The sequence below is a fragment of the Hemitrygon akajei genome, chromosome 21 (assembly GCF_048418815.1).
Source record: "Hemitrygon akajei chromosome 21, sHemAka1.3, whole genome shotgun sequence".
In the NCBI taxonomy this organism is placed as follows: domain Eukaryota; kingdom Metazoa; phylum Chordata; class Chondrichthyes; order Myliobatiformes; family Dasyatidae; genus Hemitrygon; species Hemitrygon akajei.
In genome coordinates, this window is record NC_133144.1 from 67,225,466 (window position 1) to 67,251,923 (window position 26,458).

A 26,458-nucleotide genomic window follows, 5' to 3' on the forward strand; every position below is an offset into this window, starting at 1 on the left:
CCTTGGCCAGGGATGAGGTCTTTGAAGCTTCTGTTGACATTTCTGTAGCACTGTGTTTTTATAAGATGTGTTTGCTAGCCCTATGCCTAACCCTCCTCCATTTGCAGCAGGGTTTGGGACTGTCTGTAGCAGAGATTTATTTCACTCTAGAAAGTGTTTAAATTTTTTTGAAGAAATAACAAGTGCACAAAAAAATAACAGAAGCCATAAACTTTTGTGAATAGTGTCTAGGTACAAGAGCCTCAGGACCCACACCAGCAAGTTCAGCAACATTATTACTCTTCAGGCTTCTGAACCAGTGTGGATAGCTTCACTCAGCTCAACTTTGAACTAACTCCACAACCTATAAATTGACTTTTGAGGACTCTATAACTCATATTCTTTATTATTTTACTTAGAGGTACAGCATGATAATCTCTGGGTTTCCTCCAGATACCACCCAATTACAAACACGCCCAATTAGCCTGGTAACCTGTACGTCATAGGAGTGTGGGATGGAACTGGAGCACCTGGAGGAAACCCACAAGTTCACCAGGAGAATGTGCAAACTCCTTACAGGCAGTAGCAGGAATTGAACCCCAGTCGCCAGAACTGTAATGTTTGTATGTTAACTGCTACGCTACCATGCCAACCACACTACTCGTCATAGAGTCATAGACATACAGCTCAGATACAGGTCCTTTGGCCCATCTAGTCCATCTACTCATGCTAGCCTCAGTATTATGTAGTTACCTTTTTATTAGTTGCAGGATTTATCTTCTTTTGCATGTTAGTTCTTTTGTTAGTTTTTGATTGTGTATAGTTTTTTCATAAATTCTTTTGTATGTTTTTATTTTCCTGTAAATGTCTGCAAGGAATGAATCCCAATATATAGGGACGTATATGTACTTTGGTAATAAATTTACTTAATGCATTTAGTAAATGTTTTGTAATGTAAAATTGTATTATTTGACTACAGCTTGTCTATTCTGAGAGCTGTGTTGTCGTTTGAAAGCCACAGATAGTATTGAACCACAATGGAGATGCGATGATTAATTTAGAATATCCACTCCTTTATAATGGAAGTGACAAATGGCAATAGGAACTCAGGAGGGAGAAAAGATACTTGAGAAGCAAAGCAGAAAATGTATCTCTTGAGCAAGTGTCTGCAGAGGTGGATTGCTTCATGCAATCATGGTACATTGGGATTAGCTGGAGATTATCACTTCCCAGTCTGAGAGTGGAAGAAGCTTTGAAAAAGATCAAGGGGGTGTAGTCCAGTCATATAGGATGATATGAAATGCTGTTAGACTGTTCATATTCCTTCAGTTGTCTCTTTTTGTCTCCCTTCCTCACGCTAATCCCACATTTGAGCCAAAGTTCTTCACGTTCCTATCCTCCCTGCAGTGAAACTAATCTTCAGCTGCTAAGGACAGAAGGATTTTCTTTTTCTGTGTTAGTTCCTGCAGCTTGTAACTTGTACGGTCAGAGTTATACAGCATGGAAACAGGCGCGTCAGCCCAACCTGCACATCCTGGCCAACATGCCAGGCCACTGCTTCCATCAGGCAGGAGGTACAGCAGCCACACCACCGCATTCAGAAACAGATTGTTAACCCTCAACCATAAGGCTCCTGAATTGGCATGGATAAATTCACTCACCTCAACACTGGCCTCAACCTTCCACAACCTACAGACTCACTTTCAATGGTTTTACAACTCATGTTTCAATATTATTTATTACTTTTTTAGTATCTGCATACTTTGTCTTGTTATGTACATTGGTTGTTTGTCCATCTTTGTTTGTGTGTAGCTTTTTACTGTCTCTATTGTGTTTCTTTGTACCTACTGTAAATACCTACAGGAAAATGAATCTCAAAGTAAAACAAGATGACATACATTATATGTACATTGATAATAAATTTTACTTTGAACTTTGAACAAATACCATTTACCTGCATTTATCCTGTCTTCCACTGATCGCCGTAATAATATCCACCTCTTCCTCTTTGTCTGCCACAGGCCCTCGATGTGTGATAATTACCCCTCATGTTCTCTGTAATTTGTTCCACTTTCACCTTTAACCTCTGCTATCTAGACTTCAGCACTTCAAAAAAAAGGACTCTATCTCAGAATCAGAATCAGGATCATTATTACTGACATCACTGTAATGAAATTTGTTGTTTAGTCACAGCAGTGCAATGCAATATGTAAAAAATTACTATAGGTTATTATAAAAACTAACCCTGCTGTAGATGGTCCCAAGCCCGGCTGTGAAAGGAGGAGGAGTGGGCATGGGATTAGCAACCCCATCCCGTAAAAACCCAGAGCTACAGAAACACCAACTGAAGCTCCAAAGATCTCATCCCTGTGAGAGGAAAGACCTTCACAAAGAAGAGATACATCTCTCAGGATAACTTGAAAGACTGGAAAAGCCAGGACAGAGCTGCTGTCAGTAGCCTATACCCCAGTACGATGATGGGCTTAACAAAAACAATAAGAACGATCAAGGAATACATAATTAATGCAAAAACCAAGCAAAGAGTGAGGTAGTGTTCATGGGTTTGTGGTCCAGTTAGTAATCTGATGACATAGGGGAAGAATCATCATTATGTGTTGTCATATGATATGGGCGATCATGGTCTATCTTACACTTCCTTTTCTTGGAGATACATCATCACTCCATCATCCAGATAAGGGAAGAAGCTTTTCCTAAAATTGAGTGTGAGTCTTCAGGATCCTGTAACTCCTCCCTGATGGTAGTAATGAAAGAGGGCACGTCCTGGAGATGAGTGTCCTTAATAAGGATGCTGCCTTCTTGAGGCATTCCCTTTTGAAGATGTCCTCAGTGGTGCAGAGGCTTGTATCCAGAATGGAGCTGGCTGAATCTACAAACCTCTGCAGTTTTTCCAGTCCTGTCCACACCAAGTGGTGATGCAACCAGTCGGAATACTCTCCAGAGTACATCTGTAGAAATATGCTAGAGTCATTGGTGAGATACGAAATCTCCTCAAAGTATAATGAAATGTGATGAACTTTACCATGTCACTACCCCATGTATTAAAAAAGCTCACGAAGACTCTGATATTCCAGTGAGACTATACCCCACCTCTCCAGTCCCTCCTTATAACTACAGCCCTCCATTCCAGGGAACACCTTGGTGAAACTCTTCTGCACTCTTTCCAAAGCTATGACACCCTTCCTATGGTGGTGACTAATTCTTCAAGTGGAAACTGACCAACATTTTATATAGCTGCAACGTGGCATCCCAACTCTTTTACTCCATGCCTTAGCCTATGAAGTCAAGCGTGCGGACTTCCTTCTTCACGACCCTATCCACCAGCGTCACTACTTTAGGGGAGCTCTAAATGTACACTCTTTACAGAAGCATGAAAGGTCCTTATGTAGCAGAAAGTTCTAGGAACTTTCTGGTAAATTAGTGAATTGGCTTATGGTTCAGGTGTACCGATGTACGGTGAAAAACTTGTTTTACAAGCCATCTATACAGATTATTTCATTCCAATGGTGCATTGAGGTAAAACACTAAGAGAGTGCAAAGTAAAGTGTAGCAATTACAGTGGAAGCGAGGGCAGGCTGACACCAAGGTGCAAGATCATCAAGAGGTAACTAATGGATACCCCGCCACTAGGTCAGTGTGCTGTTTACTGTTGACCTGTGCTGCATGCATTTGCGTTTGTATTTAATTAATTAATGTATGGTAATATTTTGGTTTATGTACTGTGTATGTTTTGTGGGTGTACCGTGGTCCGGAGGAGCATTGTTTCATTTGGGGCAGCACAGCAGCGTAGTGGTTAGCACGCTTTACAGTACCAGCAACCCCAGGTTCAATTCCCAGCATTGCCTGTAAGGAGTTTGTGTTTGTACATTCTCCCTGTGACTGCCTGGGTACTCCGGTTTCCACCCACAGACCAAAGACAGACGGGTTAGTAAGTTCATTGGTCATTGTAAAATATCCTGTGATTAGGCTAGGATTAAATCGGGGGATTGCTGGGCAGCACAAGTTGAAGGGCCGGAAGGGCCTGTTCCATGCTGTATCTCAATAAATAAATGAAAATAAATATGTACTGTCACATGACAATAAACTTGATCTTGAAGTAGAACTTGTGAAGTCAAGGGCCATCTTATTGTACAGGGGGATCATTCAATAGTCTGATCGCGGTGGGATAGAAGGTGTCTTTGAGCCTGGTAGTACGTGCTTTCAGGCTTTTGAATCTTCTGTCCGATGGAGGAGGGGAAAGAGCGAATGACTGGGGTGGGTGGGGATTTGATTACGCTGGCTGCTGTGCTGCGGTGGTGAGAAGTGTAAAGTTGGTTTCTCTGACCACACCTCTCTACAGTGTCCTACAGGCAAGGGCAGAGTAATAACGGTACCAAGATGTGATGTATCCAAGTAGGAAGCTTTCTATGGTGCATCAATAAAAATTGATGAGGGTAAGAGGAGGCATGCCAAACGTTTTTTTTAGTTTCCAGAGGAAGTAGAGGCATTGGTGAGCTTTCTTATCCATGACATCTACATTGTTTGGACCAGAACAGGCAGTTGGTGATGTTTATTGCTGGGAACATGAAGCTTCACACTGCTGATTGGAGCAGATGCAAATCTGAGCCACGTTGTTCCCGATTATGCTTGTTTTTATCCTTGGATCATGCTTTTGCACTGCATGGTATAATTATATAATTATCGTCTAATTTCTGTTCAACATACTCTGTGTGTTGTCTGTACCTATGAGCCTTTGGTGCTGCTGCCAGCAAGATTTCATTGTACCCGTACCTCACTTGTTCTGGCAGAGCCTGAAAACCTCCATGTCAGCTTATACCACAAAAATTTCATCCAGAAACCTGGAATCTAGAGGACAAATAAAAAAAAATAAACTTTATATCTTATTTTTCAGAAGCAGTGGTAATTGCTGCTCCAGAAAACCATTCAGTCCCTTGGTCTCTCCACTGTACAGTTGGATTATGGACGATGTGTTTAACTCACCTTTGTGAAGAGTGTTTTAACTCGGGGAAGTGGTTCAGATACTATGGTCTCATTAAGGTGTTAGAGTTTCGCCCTGCATTGACAACGAGAGGAAATGGTTTCTCTCACTCTCTACCACAGGATGTGTTTTGCTTGTCACGGTCCCTCAGTGAGTTCAACCCTACACTCAATTTCTCAGGCTGTAGTTGGGCTTGCCCATCTGTACTGTGGAACTCCATGAGAGGAGGGTGTAATTCTGGAAGCAGGGTTGGAGAGAGAGGAGATGCCTCATCAGGAGGCAGTTTGCATGGGTTTGGCATCAATATAATCCGTATTTTTCTTCAAACTCCTCTTTCTCTGCCTCCAAATCTCTCAGGAATGATTCAGCATCAGCGATCGGGGTTCAGTCCCTGCTGCTGACTGTATGTTTTTCCCATGACTGCAGAGGTTTTCTCTGGGCACTCTAGCTTCCTCCCACATTCCAAGGACAGACAGGTTAGGGTTAGCTGTGGGCATGCTATGTTGGTGCCAGAAGTGTTGCAACACTTGCACGCCGTACTCTGCACATCCTTGCACTCTAGTTTGATGCATCTGTGACAAATAAAGCTTATCTTTAATCTTTTGAAGCTTTCAGCACCTTGAGCTGAAATGTTGACTGTCATTTCCGTGCTGGGCCTAACCCTACATGATTTCCTCCAGTAGCTGATTTACTGCTCCAGATTCCAGTGTCTGCAGCCTCTTTGTGTTTCCTAAAATCACTCAGCTTACTACCTCATGCAGCTATTTAAGCTTCCTCTGTCACCAGGCCTCAGCTCACTCGCCCACAGTGGACGAGTTTGTCATGCCTTGGGACATACACTCAGTGAGCACTTTATTAGGTGCACCTGTTTGTTCATGCAAAAACGTAATCAGCCTATCATGTGGCAGCAACACAATGCATAAATCCAGGCAGACATGCTTGAGAGGTTCATTTGTCGCTTAAGCCAAACATCAGAATGGGAACAAAATGTGATCTAAGTGGCTTTGACTATGGAATGATTGTTGGTGCCAGACAGGATAGTCTGTGCATCTCAAAAGCTGCTGATCTCCTGGGATTTTCATGCACAACAGTCTCTAGAGTTTACAGAGAGTGGTGCAAACTCAGTTCTGTGGTTAATAAGCATAAGGTGCATAAGCACCTTGCTAATGAGACAGCTCAGAGGAGAATGGCCAGACTGGTTCGAGCTGACAGGAAGGCAATAGTAGCCCACGTAACCATGTGTTACAACAGCATGTTGGCGCGTGGCCAAGTGGCCAATGCGTTGGTCTAGTGATCTGAAGGTCACTAGTTCGAGCCTCAGCTGAGGCAGCGTGTTGTGTCCTTGAGCAAGGTACTTAACCACACATTGCTCTGCGACAACACCGGTGCCAAGCTGCTTGGGTCCTAGTGCCCTTCCCTTGGACAACATTGGTGGTGTGGAGAGGGGAGACTTGTAGCATGGGCAACTGCTGGTCCTCCATACAAACTTGCACAGGCCTCAGTCAACATCGAAATCGATGGACAGCCGAAGAGAGAGAAGAGACAACAGCGGTGTGCAGAACAGCATCTCTGAATGCACAACACGTCAAACCTTGAAGTGGATGGGCTACACCAGCAGAAGACCATGAATGTACACTCAGTGGCCACTTTATTAAATACAGAAGTAGTTAATAATGTGGCTTTTCCAGAAACGCTGCTATGGTAATGCATGTTGTTGTTGTTAAACATTTGACTTCAAAAGACCCTGAATCAATGTCTTGCAGAGCCAGCTGCCTGTGATTCTGTGCCTCTCACACCGGTGTGGCAGTGGACCAGTTAATGTCTGCCATCCTTCCTGAAACAGAGGCTGGTTGCTTCCTTACTGCTGCACAACCTCCCTGCCCCCCAGTCCCCATCCCACAACACGTGTCAATGTCCATCACCCTGCATGGTGACATCACTGTGCTGAAGGTTTCTGGGAACTTAGCCACCAAATCCATCGCCTATTATAGTATTGCTTGGCTGCATATAAGGCTGGAGGGGAAATTACTTGACTAGGCCGAGGTCTGGAAAGCATGCTGTTCCCTTGTTTGAGGTATCCCAATCACATCATCTGAAGCTCTTTCGTGAAACACAAGTGGCTAAAATGCTTAAAAAAGAAATCCCCCATAAATTTCTTTCTGGTTTTAGATTGTCCTAGATCAGGTGGGCAAACATTCTTGAAGTTGGAATTTGAAGAAATGGGGTGGGAGGAGGAATGGGAACCCTAGCTTTATATACCCAGGATTTCAGGATTTGTTACAGAAGCAACAGCAATGGATTAAAGTAATTTGTTACAGGAATTACTTAGAGACTTTGTCAGAGTTAGGTTTAATATCACTGGCATATGTCATGAAATTTGTTGTTAAGTGGCAGCAGTACATTGCTATACATAAAAACATAGAAACATAGAAAATAGGTGCAGGAGTAGGCCATTAGGCCCTTCGAGCCTGCACCGCCATTCAGTATGATCATCGCTGATCATCCAACTCAGAACCCTGTACCTGCTTTCTCTCCATACCCCCTGATCCCTTTAGCCAGAAGGGCCATATCTAACTTCCTCTTAAATATAGCCAATGAACCAGCCTCAACTGTTTCCTGTGGCAGAGAATTCCACAGATTCACCACTCTCTGTGTGAAGAAGTTTTTCCTCATCTCGGTCCTAAAAGGCTTCCCCTTTATGCTTAAACTGTGACCCCTCATTCTGGACTTCCCCAACATTGGAAGCAATCTTCCTGCATCTAGCCTATCCAATCCCTTTAGAATTTTATATGTTTCAATAAGATCCCCCTCAATCTTCTAAATTCCAGTGAGTATAAGCCTAGTCGATCCAGTCTTTCTTCATATGAAAGTCCTGCCATCCCAGGAATCAATCTGGTGAACCTTCTCTGTACTCCCTCTATGGCAAGAATGTCTTTCCTCAGGTTAGGGGACCAAAACTGCACACAATATTCTAGGCGCGGTCTCACCAAGGCCTTGTACAACTGCAGTAGAACCTCCCTGCTCCTGTACTCAAATCCTTTTGCTATGAATGCCAACATACCATTTGCCTTTTTCACCGCCAGCTGTACCTGCATGCCCACCTTCAATGACTGGTGTACAATGACACCCAGGTCTCGTTGCATCTCCCCTTTTCCTAATCGGCCACCGTACAGACGATAATCTGTTTTCCTGTTCTTGCAACCAAAGTGGATAACCTCACATTTATCCACATTAAATTGCATCTGCCATGAATTTGCCCACTCACCTAACCTATCCAAGTCACCCTGCATCCTCTTAGCATCCTCCTCACAGCTAACACCGCTGTCCAGCTTCGTGTCATCCGCAAACTTGGAGATGCTGCATTTAATTCCCTCGTCTAAATCATTAATATATATTGTAAACAACTGGGGTCCCAGCACTGAGCCTTGCGGTACCCCACTAGTCACTGGCTGCCATTCTGAAAAGGTCCCGTTTACTCCCACTCTTTGCTTCCTGTCTGCCAACCAATTCTCTATCCACATCAATACCATACCCCCAATACCGTGTGCTTTAAGTTTGCACACTAATCTCCTGTGTGGGACCTTGTTAAAAGCCTTTTGAAAATCTAAATATACCACATCCACTGGCTCTCCCCATCCACTCTACTAGTTACATCTTCAAAAAATTCTATAAGATTCGTCAGTCATGATTTTCCTTTCACAAATCCATGCTGACTTTGTCTGATGATTTCACCTCTTTCCAAATGTGCTGTTATCACATCTTTGATAATCGACTCTAGCATTTTCTCCACCACCAATGTCAGACTAACCGGTCTATAATTCCCCGGTTTCTCTCTCCCTCCTTTTTTAAAAAGTGGGGTTACATTAGCCACCCTCCAATCCTCAGGAACTAATCCAGAATCTAAGGAGTTTTGAAAAATTATCACTAATACATCCACTATTTCTTGGGCTGCTTCCTTAAGCACTCTGGGATGTAGACCATCTGGCCCTGGGGATTTATCTGCCTTTAATCCCTTCAATTTACCTAACACCACTTCCCTACTAACATGTATTACCCTCAGTTCCTCCATCTCACTAGACCCTCGGTCCCTTACTATTTCCGGAAGATTATTTATGTCCTCTTTAGTGAAGACAGAACCAAAGTAGTTATTCAATTGGTCTGCCATGTCTTTGTTCCCTATGATCAATTCACCTGTTTCTGACTGTAAAGGATCTACATTTGTCTTGACCAATCTTTCTCTTTTCACGTATCTATAAAAGCTTTTACAGTCAGTTTTTATGTTCCCTACCAGCTTTCTCTCATAATCTTTTTTCCCTTTCCTAATTAAGCCCTTTGTCCTCCTCTGCTGGTCTCTGAATTTCTCCCAGTCCTCAGGTGTGCCGCTTTTTTGACACACAAAGCCTTCAGGCTTGTTTTTACAACACTCTTAGCCCTTATACAATTATGTTGAAAAGTGGCTCTTTTTACTTTTTGCCCTGGATTTGCCTGCCTGCCACTTTTACTTTTCACCTTACTACTTTTTGCTTCTACCCTCATTTTACACCCCTCTGTCTCTCTGCACTTGTTCCCACCCCCCTGCCACATTAGTTTAAAGCCTCCTGAACAGCAGTAGCAAATGCTCCCCCTTGGACATTGGTTCCAGTCCAGCCCAGGTGCAGACTGTCCTGTTTATACCGGTCCCACCTCCCCCAGAACTGGTTCCAATGCCCCAGAAATTTGAATCCCTCCCCTTTGCACCATTTTTCAAGCCACTTATTCATCTGAAATATCCTCCTATTTCTACTCTGACTAGCACGTGGCACTGGTAGTAATCCAGAGATTATTACCTTTGTGGTCCTACTTTTTAGTTTATCTCCTAAATCCCTAAATTCACCTTGTAGGACCTCATCCCGTTTTTTACTTATATCGTTGGTACCTATGTGCACCACGACCACTGGCTGTTCACCCTCCCATTCCAGAATGTCCTGCAGCTGCTCAGAGACATCCTTGACCCTTGCACCAGGGAGGCAACATACCATCCTGGAGTCTTGTTTGCGGCCGCAGAAACGCCGATCTATTCCCCTTACAATCGAATCCCCTATCACTATAGCTCTCCCACTCCTTTTCCTTCCCTCCTGTGCCGCAGAGCCACCCATGGTGCAATGAACTCGGCTGCTGCTGCCTTCCCCTGATGAGACATCTCCCCCAACAGTATCTAAAACAGTATATCTGTTTAGGAGGGAGATGACCCCAGGGGACTCCTGCACTACCTGCCTACTGCTACGTTGTCTAGTGGCCACCCCTTCTCTTTCTGCCTGTGTAGCCTTTACCTGCGGTGTGGCCAACTCACTGAACGTGCTATTCACGACTTTCTCAGCATTGCAGATGCTCCGATGCTGTAAATCTGTAAATGACAAAAAAAGCTGTAAGTTACAATAAATATATATATTTAAATAAGTAGTGCAAAAGAGAGCAAAGAATATATAGTGAGTTAGTGTACATGGGTTCATTTTCGTTCAGAAATCTAATGGTGGACAGGAAGAAGGTGTTCTTAAAACATTGGGTGTGAGTCTTCAGCCTCCTGTACCTCCTCCCTGATGGTAGTCATAGGAAGAGGGCATATCCTGGGTAGTTGGAGTCCTTAATGATGGATGCCGTCTTTCTGAGGCATTGTCTTTTGAAGATGTCCTTGATGTTGGGGAGGCCAGTGCCCATGATGGAGTTGGCTGAGTTTGTAACCCTCTGCTGTTTTTTCTGATCTTGTGTAGTGGCCCCTCAATATCAGACTTGTTGAGGTATAGACAAAAGTACAGCTCCCTCGTACTCACACAGGGAGATGACGAGATGATGTACTGTACTGGAAAGCTCGGGCATCGTCCCAGCCGATGACTGTTCATCTGCCAGAGATATGAGCAAACTTATTTTGACCCAGTGATGCAACTGTTCTATTTACAGGACAGAGCTGTGCCCAGGAATCATATGCTACTTCTGTTGAAAGCTTGTGTCATTTTAAAGTACACAATAACAAATTATTGGGAAATAAAACATGTCTCAATGCATAGGGATTTGTTATGCTTCAGAGAAGGACTGAATGTCTTAATTGCATCTGTGGACTTCATTCTGGTTGAGTAAGTAGGGTCGTCAAAATAGCTATCCAAATATAAAAATAGCTGACCAATCTTTTAGTTTCATCTGTGTGATACTCGACACTGGCAGAACTGTGATGCATGCACTGACTTCTCCATCTCATCAACCCCCTTTAGGTTTTTGCTTTTATAGGGTCTATTTAAGCTCCCTTTCCTGAAGCAACCTCCCCCCCTGCGATTTTTCACTCCCTTCTGCTGGATCACCCGAGATCTTCAAGAAGTTTGGCAAGTACCCTTGCTTTGATATTGTTTTTAGTGTGGTAAGATCACACAAGAGTAACAGAGTCACTTGCTTTCAACACAGCTGCTCTGAACTGAATGAAAAGAATAACTAAAACTAATGTCAAGGAGGGTTTAGGAATGAAGACTTTCTAACTTAATACCAGGAAAAAAAAGACAGTAGTGGTAAGTTAACCTCAGACATTTTCATATCTGATGGAGGAGGTATCGGAGATCTGATAGAGGTTGTTAACGTTATGAGAGGTATAGATAGAGTCGACAGACGATATCTTTTTCCCAGGGTTGAAATACTGAATACCAAAGGGCATACATTTAAACAGTGAGAGGGCAATTTTAAAGGAGATGTGAGGGGCAAGTTTTTTACACAGACAGTGGTGGGTGCCTGCAATGCATTGGAAACATTAGGGACTTTTAAGAAGCATGGAGTTAAGCACATGAATGTGAGCAAAGTGGAGAGATATGGACATTGTGTGGGCAAGGGGGATTAGTTTAGTTAACCATTTGATTACTAATTTAACTGGTTCAGCCCAACACTGTTGTCAAAAGCTTAACTGCAGATAGGAAAAAGCAATGTGGTACACTTAATCTGTGTTTAATTGATTGCAGAATCTTTGTATTTGTTTATTTATTTACTCCCTTCACTTGACGGGAGCATGGCCAGTGTTTTCAGTGTGGTCGGTGTGGTCAGTGTGGGCAGGGTGTGACACTGAACTCCGATAGACCAGATACAGAAATGTTCTCGACACCAGATGGCAAACTGGGTCACTTAGCTGAAATACAAATGATCTTCTTGACTTTGAATTAAGTATTGTACATTTATGTAAGTAATTTCTATTATTTCAAATTGATTTGTATTGCTACATATGATCCTAGGAATGAAAGGTTTAACATATGAGGAGTGTTTGATGGCTCTGGGCTTTAGAAGAATGGAGTTTAAAGGAATAATTTATTTTATTTATTTATTGAGATACCCACTGCCCAGCAATCCCCCAATTTAATCCTAGCCTAATCAAGGGGCAATTTGCAATGACCAATTAACCAACCAACCACTGCGTCTTTGGATTGAGGGAGAAAACCAGAGTACCCAGAGGAAACCCACGCAGTCATGGGGAGAACATACAGGCAGGTAGAATTGAACCCGGTTGTTCCAGTAAAGTGTTAGGCGAACTATTATGCTAATATGCCACCCCATAGTAAGGAGGGTATTTCACTGCAACCTATCAAATATTGAAAGGCCTAGAGAGAGTGGATGTGCAAAGAATGTTTCTTATAGTGGGAGAGTCTAAGACCAGACAGCACAGCCTCAGAATAGAGACACATCCATTTAGAACAGAAATGAAGAAAAATTTCTTTAGCCAGAGGGTAGTGAATCTGTGGTATTCATTGACAGACAGTTATGAAAGCCAAATTATTGGGGATATTTAAGGTGGAGGTTGATAGGTTCTTGATTAGTTAGAGCATCAAAGGTTATGCGGAGAAGGCAGGAGAATGGATTTGAGAGGGTGGAGCAGACTCGATGGGCTGAATGGCCTAATTCTACCCATATGTCTTATGGTCGTATCTGTGTTTCTGCCAGTAATAGTATTGCATTGTGGTTCAGGCTCTGTAAAAGCGTATTTTTCTTTTGTATTAAGCTATTCTGCGGCAAAGAACACATTGTTCAGTCTAACTAACTGCAGAGCTTGTACTGAGTATGAAGAACACGATCCACCCTCGGGGTGAATTTGGACTTTAATTGAAATGTGTAATCTCTCATTTACAGTAAAACTTGGCCACAAACTGTTGCTTCCACAAAAGAGGAAAAATATGTTTTAAGTTTTACTCAAAGCAATCAAAAACAGTTCAGAAGGCAGGAAGTTCCTATTGTGGCTTGGCGCCAGGGTTCATGTTGGCATGTGAAATCATGTGTAAGTGGAGGACAATACATAGAACATAGAATAGTACAGCACATTACAGGCCCTTCAGCCCACAATGTTGTGCCGACCCTCAGACCCTGCCCCCCACCTTAAATTCCTCCATATAGCTGTCCAGTAGTTTCTTAAACTTCACTAGTGTATCTGCCTCCACCGCTGACTCAGGCAGTGCATTCCACACACCAACCACTCTCTGAGTGAAAAACCTTCCTCTAATATCCCCCTTGAACTTCCCTCCCCTTACCTTAAAGCCATGTTCCCTTGTACTGAGCAGTGGTGCCCTGGGGAAGAGGCACTGGCTGTCCACTCTGTCTATTCCTCTTAATATCTTGTATACCTCTATCATGTCTCCTCTCATCCTCCTTCTCTCCAAAAAGTAAAGCCCTAGCTCCCTTAATCTCTGATCATAATCCATACTCTCTAAACCAGGCAGCATCTTGGTAAATCTCCTCTGTACCCTTTCCAATGCTTCCACATCCTTCCTATAGTGAGGCGACCAGAAATGGACAAAGTACTCCAAGTGTGGCCTAACTAGAGTTTTATAGAGCTGCATCATTACATTGCGTCTCTTAAACTCTGTCCCTCAATTTATGAAAGCTAACACCCCATAAGCTTTCTTAACTACCCTATCTACCTGTGAGGCTACTCAGTATATAGCTATACTGTACTATAGCTATACTGAAGCTATACAGTATGCTACTCTAATAGTAACTCTAAGTCCAATACATGCGACTTCTCTGTTCTTGCATGTTAATCCATGACCATAGACAAGTCCCAATGTCTCTTATCTCTATTCCATAATAAGATCATATACACTTGAGTTTAGAGAAGTAAGAGGAGACCCGACAGGGTGGGCATGGAGGGAATCTCTCCTTTCATTGGGATGATCTTGCACTTGGAGTGACTGTTTGAATACAAAGAATTGCCTATTTGAGATAAAGATGAACCAATCTTTCTTTTCTAAGAGCATCCTAGATGTGAGTCTTTAAATGTTCATCAGGGAGATGTAAAAGATTACTGCAGAGTTAAGGTTATCATCAGATCAGCTTTGATGGAGGAGGTTTGATTTGCAAGTGACCTCTCCCTGTTTCTGATTGCACATTTGTATATTCTGCAGCCTCACTCGCAGCCTTGGTGCCTATTATAGTTTTAGTGAATTTAGAATCGTACAGAAAGTACAGACCCTTCAGCCCACAATGTTGTGTCGAACCTTTAAAGTCCTCCAAGATCAATCTAACCCTTTCCGCCCACATTGTCCTCCATATTTCTTTCATTCATGCATCTAAGAATCCCTTAAATGTCCCTAAACTGCCTCTACCACCACCTCCAGGACTAGAATATTGAAGCAAGGATGTAATGTTGAGGCTTTATAAAGCACAGGTAAGACCTGCAACACAAGGAAATCTGCAGATGCTGGAAATTCAAGCAACACACACAAAATGCTGGTGGAACACAACAGGCCAGGCAGCATCTATAGGGAGAAGCACTGTTGACGTTTCGGGCCGAGACCATTTGTCAGGACGAACTGAAAGGAAAGATAGTAAGAGATTTGAAAGTAGGAGGGGGAGGGGAAAATGCGAAATGATAAGAGAAGACCGGAGGGGGTGGGGTGAAGCTGAGAGCCAGAAAGGTGATTGGCAAAAGGGATACAGAGCTAGAGAATGGAAAAGATCATGGGACGGGAGGCCTATGGAGAAAGAAAGGAGGAGGGGAGCACCAGAGGGAGATGGAGAACAGGCAGAAAGAGAGAAAAAAAAGGAGGGGGGAGAAACTAAATATGTCAGGGATGGGGTAAGAAGGGGAGAAGGGGCATTAATGGAAGTTAGAGAAGTCAATGTTCATGCCATCAGGTTGGAGGCTACCCAGCCGGTATATAAGGTGTTGTTCCTCAAACGTCACACTCAGGTTGGAGGAACAACACCTTATATACCGGCTGGGTAGCCTCCAACCTGATGGCATGAACATTGACTTCTCTAACTTCCGTTAATGCCCCTTCTCCCCTTCTTACCCCATCCCTGACATATTTAGTTTTTTTCCCCTCTTCCTTTTTTTCTCTCTTTCTGCCCATTACTCTGCCTATTCTCCATCTCCCTCTGGTTCTCCCCTCCCCCTTTCTTTCTCCATAGGCCTCCCGTCCCATGATCCTTTCCATTCTCCAGCTCTGTATCCCTTTTGCCAATCACCTTTCTGGCTCTCAGCTTCACCCCACCCCCTCCCGTCTTCTCCTATCATTTCGCATTTCCCCCTCCCCCTTCTACTTTCAAATCTCTTACTATCTTTCCCTTCAGTTAGTCCTGATGAAGAGTCTCGGCCCGAAACGTTGACAGTGCTTCTCCCTATAGATGCTGCCTGGCCTGCTGCGTTCCTGCTGTGTGTGTTGTTGGAGTATTGCGAGCAGGTTTGGGCCTCTTATCTAAGAAATAAAGTGCTGATCTTGGAGAGGGTTTAAAGGAAGTTCACAAAAGTAATTCCAGAAATGAAACGGTTTCCATATGAGGACAAATTAATGCTCTGTGCCTGTACTCTCTGGAATTCAGAAGAATGTGGGGGATCTCATTGAAACCAATAAAATGTGGAAAGACCTCACTAGAGTCAATGTGGAGACATATTTCCTATGATTGGGGGTGTCTAGGAACAGAGTGCACAGCCTTACAATTGAGGGATATTCATTTAGAATGGAGATGAAGAAAAATTTCTGTAGCGAGAGAGTGGTGAATCTGTGGAATTTGTCGCCACAGGCAGCTGTGGAGGCCAAGTCATTGGGTATATTTAAGTCAGACGTTGATAGATTCTTGATTAGTCAGGCAATGAGGAGTTATAGAGAGAAAGCCAGAGATTGGGCTGAGAGGGAATTGGATCAGCCATGGTGAAATGGCGGAGCAGACTTGGGTCAAATGGCCTAATTCTGCTCCTATATCTTACGCACGGTTACCTGCCTTTTCAAACCTGAACAGTAATTAAAATTTTTCCCTCTTATATCGACCAATCGTAGCCAACTACAAGACAGAAGAAAATAATTTCTTGTGGGGAGCATTTTCAAGGCTACGCTGATTAAAAACAAACACTCTCTGACATGTTTTGGTTGAAGTTAAGGATTATTATCTTGGACTGGATGCTGATTTTTTTGTGCTTGTTTGGTCAGCTGACTTGGAAGTTCCGTTCTGGTGTGAGACCCATCTGGCAGAGTGATAGGATAGAGGATGTAATTTTTGTCTTGTTGTGTAACTGTGGCAGGATCAATTATACTTTAAAGTTAAAACATTTTAGAAGTACAATCATGTTCTTTGACAGATAAGGGTAAATTAATAGTAGTTAAACTTACTGACATATGATGGAATTGTTCTCTAATAACATAACTTGAAATCTTGGATCTGCTTGTCTTGTATAAAGTCGCATCACTTCTTCATTTTGCTTTGTTACTGTAACAAAGAAAGTGAATATGGCTTCTCTATTCTTCCACTGTCTAGCTGTATTTGTCCCTTACCTGCCTATCATCTACTCCCCCTTCTCTTTCTTCCACACTCTCCTATCAGATTCCCCCTTTTCCAGCCCTTTCTCTCATTCAACTTCCCAGGTCTTTACTTCACCTCTCCACCTCTCCTGGTCTCACCTGTCACCTGCCACTTTGTACTTCTTCCTCCCATCCCCAACCTTCTTACTCTGACTCCTTCCCCCTTCCTATCCAGTCCCAATGAAATTCTTGGTGCAATAAGTTGACTGTTTACTCTTTTCCATAGATGCTGCCTGACCTTCTGAGTTCTTCCAGCATTTTGTGTGTGTAACTCTGGATTTCCAGCATCTGCAGATTTTCTCGTGTTTGTGTATGTGTGAACATCTGTGTCTTTAAAGAGCTTTGTCCTATCCTCAGCAGACAGATAGTCAAGGAATGTTGAACTGGCGAGCGGGCAGGAAACAGCTTGGTTAACCAGACGCAAAATGAGCATTGACGTGGAGAGAGAGGAAACCAAGCACTGGTAGGGTTTGGGTTTAGTCAGAGACACACAGGACTGCAGATGCTGGAATCTGGAGCAAGGTACAAATGCTAGAATCCAGAGGAACTCACTGGGTCAGACACTGTCCGCAAAGACAAAGGAGGAATCAACATTTCTTGGTCTAAACCATTAAAATGTTGACCAAAAATGTACAAGATGATAAGAGCCAAGGTTTGAGTGGAGAGCCCAAGGCTTTTTTTTCCAGATCAGAAATAGCTAATATGAGGGGGCATCATTTTAAGGTGATTGGAGGAAAGGTTGGTGGGTGGGGAGGGGGAATGTCAGAGGGTTTTTACACAGACTGTTGTGGGTTTTTGGAATATACTGCCAGGAGTGGTGGTAGAGGCAAGCACACTAGGGGTACTTAAGTCTCTTAAGATCAGAAGACGTAGGAGCAGAATTAGGCCATTCAGCCCATCGAGTCTGCTCCATCCTTCCATCATGGCTGATCCCGATCCCATTCAACCCATATACCTGCCTTCTCGCCGTAACTTTGATGCCCTGACCAATCAGGAAACGATCAACTTCTTCCTTAAATATACACATGAATTTGGCCTCCACCACAGTCTGTGGCAGAGCATTCCACAGATTCACTACTCTCTGGCTAAAAAATTCCACCTTACCTCTGTTCAAAAGTCCACCCCTCAATTCTGAGGCTGTGCCCTCCCGTTCTGGATATCCCCACCATAGGAAACATCCTCTCCACATCCACGTTATCTAGTCCTTTCAACATTCGGTAGGTTTCAATGAGATGCCCCTGAATTCTTCTAAACTCCACTAGGACCAAAGCTGCCAAATACTCCTCATATGTTAACCCCTTCATTCCCGGAATCATCCCCGTGAACCTCCTCTGGACTCTCTCCAACGACCACACATCCTTTCTGAGATTTGGGGCCCAAAACTGTTGACAGTACTCCAAATGTGGCCTGCCTAGTATCTTATAAAGGCTCAGCATTATCTTCTTGCTTTTATAGTCTATTCCACTTGATTCCACTTGAAATGAATGCCAACATTGCATTTGCCTTCTTTACCACAGACTCAACCTGTAAATTAACCTTCTGGGAGTCTTGCACGAAGACTCTGAAGTTCCTCTGCACATCTGATGTTTGAACCTTCTCCCCATTTTAGATAATAGTCCACACAATTGTTCCTTTTACCAAAATGCATTATCATACATTTCCCAACACTGTATTCCATCTGCCACTTTTTTGCCCATTCTTCCAATTTATCCAAGTCCTGCTGCAATCACATTGCTTCCTCAGCACCACCAACCCCTCCACCTATTTTCATATCATCCGCAAACTCTACCACGAAGCCATCAATTCCATTATCTAAATCATTGACAAGCAATGTGAAAAGTAGTGGACCCAATTCTGATCCCGAAGGAACACCACTAGTCACTGACAGCCAACCAGGAAAGACCCCTTTTATTCCCACTAACTGCCTCCTGCCCGTCAGCCATTCCGCTATCCAAGCCAGTATCTTTCCTGTAACACCATAGGATTTTATCTAGTTAAGCAGCCTCATATGTGACACCTTATCAGGTACCTTCTGAAAATCCAAGCAAATGACATCCACTTCCTCTCCTTTGTCCACCTTATTTGTTACTTCCTTGAAGAACTCTCACAAATTTGTCAGGCAAGACTTCCCTTTACAGAAACCATGCCGACTTTGACATATTTTATCATGTGTCTCTAAGTACCTCAAAAGCTCATCGTTAATAATAGACTCCAACACTTTCCCAACCATTGAGGTTAGGCTAACTGGCCTATTAGTTCCTTTCTTTTGCCTTTTCAAAGGTTTCAAAGGTACATTTAATGTCAGAGAAATGTATACAATATACATCCTGAATTGCTTTTTCTTTGCAAGAACAGAGAAGTGCCCAAAAGAATGAATGACAGTTAAATGTTAGAACCCCAAAGATCCCCCCCCAGCTCTCCTCCCTCCCATGCATAAGCAGCAGCAAAGCAATGATCTCCCTCCCCCACCAGCAAACAAAGCATTGGCACCCCCCACCGAGCACTCAAATGTGAACAAATCGACAGCAAAGACACAAACTTGCAGTACCCCAAAGTCTACTCATTCACCCAGTACTTGACATACCACAGGCTCTCTCTCTCCCTAATAAGGGAGAAAGAAATGTCTCCGTTTCACAGTGAGAGGGGAGGCATAACAAACAACTCGCTGGTTTACAATGTTACAAGCCTGTTTCGTTGCTTTTTTCGAGCTCTGTGCCTAAAGATCTCTGGTCTCTGGGCAGACAGCCAGAGATCTTCCATCTCCCATGACACATTGATCTGCCCGGACACCAACCTTCAATCCGCCCATGTCCAGAGCCACGAGATCTCAGCTCTCCGAAGACGAGCTGAGTTCTTAGGCCGCGCCCTTGGCATGTCGAATAACAGCCAGTCATGAAACCCTGAGAGTGGGTTCCATTCCCACAAAGAACCGTAGTCAGTGTGTAACTTCAGGTCTTCTTCTTCTTCTGCTATGACTCAGGCCTAGGGGGCCGGCGTCAGGCACGATGACGGACTCTCCACTCCTCCCTCTCCCTCATCAGTGTGTTCAGTTCATCTACATTAGCCGCACTGCTATCTTCTAGGAGCGTGTTGACCATAGTCTTGGGAGGGCGCCCAGCGTTCATCCTCCCATGCTTGGGCTCCCATGTAATGACTAGGCTGGCAGGTAGCTCAGGGTGATGTAGACAGTGCCCCGCTAGTTGCAGTCTTCTCGCCTCAGTTTTAGTAGTGAGCATCGGTAGGTCGTCATAGAGCTCGACGTTCGTCATGTGCTGTTGCCAACTCACATCAAGAGCCATCCGGAGCATTCATGTACAGCAACTGTCTAGTGACTTTTGCATGGTCTTAGTGAGTCTCCACATCTCGCATCCATACATGAGAATGGACTCTTTGACTGCTATGAAGATCCTCTTTTTGAGCCCTCTGGTCAGCTTTGACCTGCAGATTTTCTTAATGTCGTTCATAGCCCTCCACGCCAGCGCCTTCCGTATCTTTATGTCCTTCGCTGAACTCACCATTCTTGACCCGAGGTACTTGTATTCTAAGACTTCCTTAATGGTATCATTCTTTACTGTCTTGAGAGTACCTTCGTCGCAGTTGAAAGCCATGTACTCTCTTTTTAGCGTTTAGGTGAAGTCCAACTTTGCTGCATTCAATTTCCACTTTTGTCAGTAGCTGCTGTGCTTCCTCCATCTGGTCAGAGAGCAGGACTATGTCATCTGCAAAATCGAGATCTGTGAACATAACTGGTCTGACCCTTTTGGTTTGTCCTGGTTTTATGGTTAAAACCAAGCTTGCCATGATCTTTGGTAGCTTGACGTAGAGCGTAATCAAGGGCGATTATAAAGATGTAGGGTGCCAGAGTGTCTCCTAGCAGCACACCAGCTAGGAGCTCGAACACTGCTGTTTCTCCATCTGGTGATACAACTTTCGCCATGGTCTCGGTATAGCTGGACTCTATTGCTCTCAGTAGACAGTCTGGCATGCTGTAAGCTTTCAGAATCTTCAGCATTTTACCTCAGTGAATGGAGTCAAAAGTTTGCGAATATCGATGAAAGTAAGCACGGCTGGTAGGTTGTTCTTCTTCATTTCCTCGATGATTCTACGGAGAGCAAGTATTTGCATTACTGTTGAGCGCTTCTGCTGAAAACCATTCTGATTGAATCTTAGCTTAGGGTCGAAGGTGGCGCGAATCCTGTTCAAGATCACCCGATTGTATAGCTTTGCTAAGATGCAGGTCAAGCTGATACCGAGGTAGTTAACCGTCTTCGTGAGGGACCCAGACTTGGGGAAAGGGATAATGTTTGAGAGTGACCACTCTCAAAGGGATAATGTTTGAGAGGTCTTGGCCCGAAATGTTAACAGTGCTTCTTCCTATAGATGCTGCCTGGCCTGCTGAGTTCCACCAGCATTCTGTGTGTGTTGCTCCAGCAAGATGTCATCCAGGTCGCAGTTCTTCAGGACATCTGGTGGTATCCCATCTGGTCCAGCACTCCTGCCCTGTTTGAGTGCATAATTGGCCTTCTTCAGTTCCTCAATGGTGAATGGGCCGTCATCGATGTTGACTTGTGTCAGTATCGTGGGTATGGCCTCTTCTTCTTCAGTGATCGTTGGAGGGCTTCCTGGCAGGTTCTTGAAGTGGGTAAACCATGTCTGGACACGGTCCTCTGCTGTTTTACCACTTATTTGACCTGATGGGGACTTCTTCCATCTCTGATCTCGTTGACTAGGCGCCATGCTTCTCCATGCTGCTTGTCTTCATGAGCAGCCTCTACTCCTCTAATCCTCTCAGCTAGTATCCTCTTCCTTCAGTCAGTTGTAGGTGACAAAGAGATTCTTCTTTGCTGTCTTGAACGTCTCCTAGCTGTTCTGTTTCGCTCCTTCTAACTTCAGCATGACAGCACTGACCACACTTCTTGCTGTGACTATGTCAGGATGTTTCGAGATCCGGCTCTTTTTGATTCGCTTCACAGTAGGCAGACTCTTTGTTGCATCTGTGTGTGCATCTATGAGCCATTGATAGTGGTTGGTGGTAGTCTCTTCGTCCTCCCTCTCCAGTGGGCCAAAGTGATTTCTCACCTCCACAGTGTACTGGGCTTAAAGAATAGGTTGTGAGGAGAATGCCTTTTATCTTCTCCTTGGGACCTGTGGCTTTGGGTTGGCTCAGGCTCAATCTCACTTGTATTGTCACTAGTCTGTGGTCAGAACTGACCGAGCTGAGCTGCTGTAGGCTTCTGTGTTGATCACACAAATATGACATCTTGTTCTTACGAGGATGTACTTGAGATGTTTCCTGTTGAGGGAGACTCTGTTTTCGTATGTCCACAGTTTACCAGCTCGCCTCTTGAACTGTGTGTTGGCGGCAATGAGACTGTGTTCCTGGATGAAATCAACTAGGTGTTGTCCATTTCTGTTGGCAAAGTAGTGGTATGAGTGTGGAACATTTTCCAGTCCGACCTGGGCATTAAAATCGCCGAGCACAGCCAGGAAGTTATGTGCCAGTATTGAAGTGACAGCTTCGTGAAGTTTACTGTAGAAGGTCTCCACCTCCTTCTCCTCGCTGCAGTCCTGCGGGGAGTAACAGACGATGACAGAGGTCGCCAGGTTTCCATTGAATTCCGCAGTAAGGATTCTGTCACTGACTGAGACTACGCCCGTCAGTGCCTCCTTCGCCTTGCGGTTCAACACCAGCCCTACTCCGCCTTGCGCTGACATCGTCGTCAGCTCTCTCCATGCGGTCGAGGTGATGAGGTGCATCCCCTCTACCTCTGTGAACCTTATCTCTTTGTCTGGGTGTACATGACGGTGTTCTTGGATCCCCAGGATGGAGATCTCGTATCTGCTTGCCTGTGATGCCAACACTGTACATCGAGGCAAGAGGCGGATGGTGTTTGCATTGAAGGTTAAGTTGATCGTTTTTACCTTACAGCACAAAAGAGGTCAGGGTCTTCAAAAGAACCCTGAAAGGGAAAAATAGAGATATTAAAGGTGGAAGTAGAACTGTTTCTGAAGATGCAAGGAAAGGAGTCACCGTTAGGCACCATTAATCCTCCTAAGCTCCTCCTCCTTCTTCCCTTCCTCCCTTCATAAAGAGTGGAGTGACATTTGCAATCTTCCAGTCCTCGTGGACCATGTCAGTATCAAGTGATTCTTGAAAGGTCATGAGCACTGCATCCATTATCTCTTCAGCTCCCTCTCTCAGGACTCTGGGACGTAGTCCATCTGTCCGAGGTGATTTATCCACCTTAAGACCTTTGAGTTTGCCTTGCACTTTTTCCTTTGTAATAGCAATGGGACTCATTCCTGTTCCCTGACCCTCATGGACCTCTGGCACACTGCTAGTGTCTTCCACAGTGAAGACTCATGCAAAGCACCCATCATGTTCATCTGCCATTTCTCTTCCCCCATTACCACCTCACCAGCATCAGTTTCCAGTGCTCCAATATCAACTCTCACCTCCCTTTTCCTCTTTATATAACTGAGAAAGCTTTTGGTATTCTGCTTTATATTATTGGCTAGTTTGCCCTCATATTTCATCTTTTTCTTTATAGCTTTATTACTTACCTTTTGTTGGATTTTAAAAGTTTCCCAATCATCCAACTTCCCACTTACTTTTGCTACCTCATATGCCCTTTCCTTCGCTTTTATACAGTCCTTAATTTCCTTTGTCAGCCACGGTTGCCTGCCCCTCCCATTTGAGAACTTTTTCTTCTGTGGGACATATCTATCCTGTGCCTTGTGAGCTATTCCCAGAAACTTCAGTCATCTCTGCTCTGCCGTCATCCCCACCAGTATCCTCCTCCAATCCACCTGGGCAAGCTCCTCTCTCATGCCTCTGTAATTCCCTTTATTCCATTGGGATACTGATACATGTGATTTGTGCTTCTCCCTCTCAAACTGCAGTGTGAATTCAATCATATTACGATCACTGCCTCCTATGGGTTCCTTTACATTAATCTCCCTAATAAGATCTAGGTTATTACACAACCTCGAATCTAAGATAACCTTTCCCTGAGTAGGCTCAAGCATAAGCTGCATTAAAAAAGCCATCTCATAGACATTCAACAAATTCCCTCCCTTGCACTTTGACACCAACCTGATTTTCCCAATCCCCTTGCATATTGAAGTCGCCCAATACAATTGGGTCATTACCCTTATTACATGCCCTTTCCAGCTCTCTTTCCAATCTCAACCCCACATCTTAGCTACTATTTTGAGGCCTATATATGATTTCCATAATGGTTTTTTTACCCTTACAATTTCTTAACTCCACCCACAAAGATTCAACATTCTCTGACCTTATGTCACCTCTATTAATTCCATCTCTTACCAGCAGAGCCACAGCAGATAGGCACATGGATGAAAGGAGATGGAGGACTATGTGGAAGGGGAAGGCCAGATTGGTCTTGGAGTAGGTTAAGAGGTGGGCACAACATCATGGGTGAAAGGGCCTGCACTGTGCTGTAACCTTCTATGTAGAGGCTGCCTGGCCTGTTGAGTTCCTCCATCGGTTTGATGTTTCTCTTTTGACTTAGACTTGCTTTGACTCATGGTCAAAACAAATCCAAAGCAAAATAAGTGAAAAAGGGAGTCATTTGGACTCACTTTCAATGACTCTACAACTCTACAATTTTTATTACTTGCAGTTTGTCTTCTTTTGCACATTGGTTGTTTGTCCATCCTTGTTTGTGGGTACTTTTTCATTGATTCTATTGTATTTCTTTTATCTACTGTGAATGCCTGCAAGACAATGAATCTCAGGGTAGAATATGGTGATGTATATGAGCCTGATAATTTTACTTTGAAGTTTGGTTGCTCTGCCCTCTGCTGGGAGATGGACTGTCAGACTTGGGGAGATCAAACTGCAGAGATAAAGTTTCCAGAAACTTTTAGGACACAATCACATTCAAAAAAAAGGGAGACTTGATATTAATATTGAACACACTAATTGTCCTTTTATTCCTTCAGTCACGCTGTGTTTCTGAACTCGTCCATTGGGTTTAACCTTAATTTTATCTTCTCACTTTAGATGTAAAGTGATAACTGTTGCAGAGATTTAAACTTCAGGAAAAAGAGTTGGTAGAATAGACAAGTTCTTCAGCACTGGAGATCAGGTAGATCTGCAGTATGTGTGCAGCTAATTCACCCTGGTGAAACAGTGAGAAGGAACAATTGTCACAGACAAGAAAATTAAAGATGGCCACCATTTGTGTCCCTTGTAAGTTGAGATCCCTCTGCTCCCCAGTCAGGAAGAAGATGGGTGCCACGGTAGCATATTGACCCTATTACAGCTCAGGGTGTTCTGCGGTTTGGAGTTTAATTCCAGCACCGTCTGGAAGGAGTTTGTATCCTTTCCCTGTGACCATGTGCATTTCCTGTGGGTGCTGTGGCTTCCTCTCACAGTCCAAAGACATAGTAGTTAGTAGGTTCATTGGCCTTTGTAAATTTTCCTGTGATTATGTCAGTGTTAAATAGGTGAGTTGCTGGGCAGTGTGGAGTTTTGGACTGGAAGGGTCTGTTCCTTGCTGTGTCTCTAAATAACAATAAAATACTTACACATTCACCTGTCAAGCATTGTTAGAATTTCATAGATTAAATAATATCTCCTCTCAGACTTCCAAACTCTATTAAAAGCAGATCTAGTCCAGTACTGGGCCCTGCACTTCAATGTGAACATGGCTGATCTAACGCAAGCCTCATTGTCCCACTCTAACCGTTACTAATCAGAAATTGATTCATTTCTATTTTGAACAAATTCAATACTTGAGCATCACATCTTTCTGAGATTGAGAGTTCTGAAGATTTACCAAATATGTGAAGACATTTACAGATCCGTGTGACTTTCTATCCCCCAATCGTTCAAAACCGCATCTATCTCCACATCAAATTCTTCTGCTGATCCATCCTCCACCACCCTCAGGTGCAGCAGATTCTGGAGATTAACTACCCTCTGCCAGACCAAATTCCGAAGCACGTCGGTTTTAAATGACAGGTCCCACACACACTCAGTGGCCACTTTATTAAGTACCTCCTATACCTAATGAAGTAGTTACTGAGTGTACATTCATGGTCATCTACGGTATAGCCCATAGCTTATAGCCCATCTACTTCAAGGTTCAGGGTGTCGTGCATTTAGAGATACTCTTCTTCTGTTGTAACGCATGGTTATCTGAGTTACTGTTGCCTTCTTGTCGGCTTGAACCAGTCAGGCCATTCTCCTCTGACCTCACATTAACAAGGCATTTTCACACACAAAACTAACACTCAATGTATTTTTTTGTTGTTTTTCACACCATTCTTTGTCATCTCTGGAGACTATTGTGTGTGAAAATGCCAGGAGATCAGCAGTTTCTGATATACTCAAACCACCCCATCTGGCACCAACAATCATTCCACAGTCAGCTGCTTGGATCACGTTTCTTCCCCATTCTGGTGTTTCATCCGAGCAACAACAGTATTCCTTGACCTTGTCTGCGTGCTTTTATGCATCGAGTTGCTGCTACATGATTGGTTGATTAGATATTTGCATTAACGAGAGGTGTACAGGTGTATCTATTCATGTAGCCACCAGGTACATGTAATTGTGTTTGAGGTTGCCAGTGTATAGGAGAACTCAGTAATCCTGGATCTCCTCATCTCAGCCATCAGACTGGACTGTTCAAGACTGTTTCCCACATTCACAGATGGAAAGTAA

General features: G+C 43.8%; 1 protein-coding gene across 8 annotated transcripts in view; it reads left to right on the forward strand.

Annotated features, from left to right (window-relative positions):
• The window catches only part of c21h10orf71 (chromosome 21 C10orf71 homolog), a 105,996-nt gene that overhangs the window by 12,864 nt on the left and 66,674 nt on the right, over nt 1-26,458 (forward strand). For 2 of the 8 annotated variants that reach the window (XM_073025662.1, XM_073025663.1), the window contains exon 1: nt 11,126-11,325. The exons of 3 other annotated variants lie outside the window; for them this stretch is intronic. The gene's annotated coding sequence lies outside the window, so the exon portion shown is untranslated. Of the gene's footprint in view, nt 1-11,103; nt 11,326-11,351; nt 11,506-26,458 lie in introns of those variants that run through there. 3 more of the 8 variants (XM_073025665.1, XM_073025669.1, XR_012095869.1) reach the window with 2 other exon arrangements.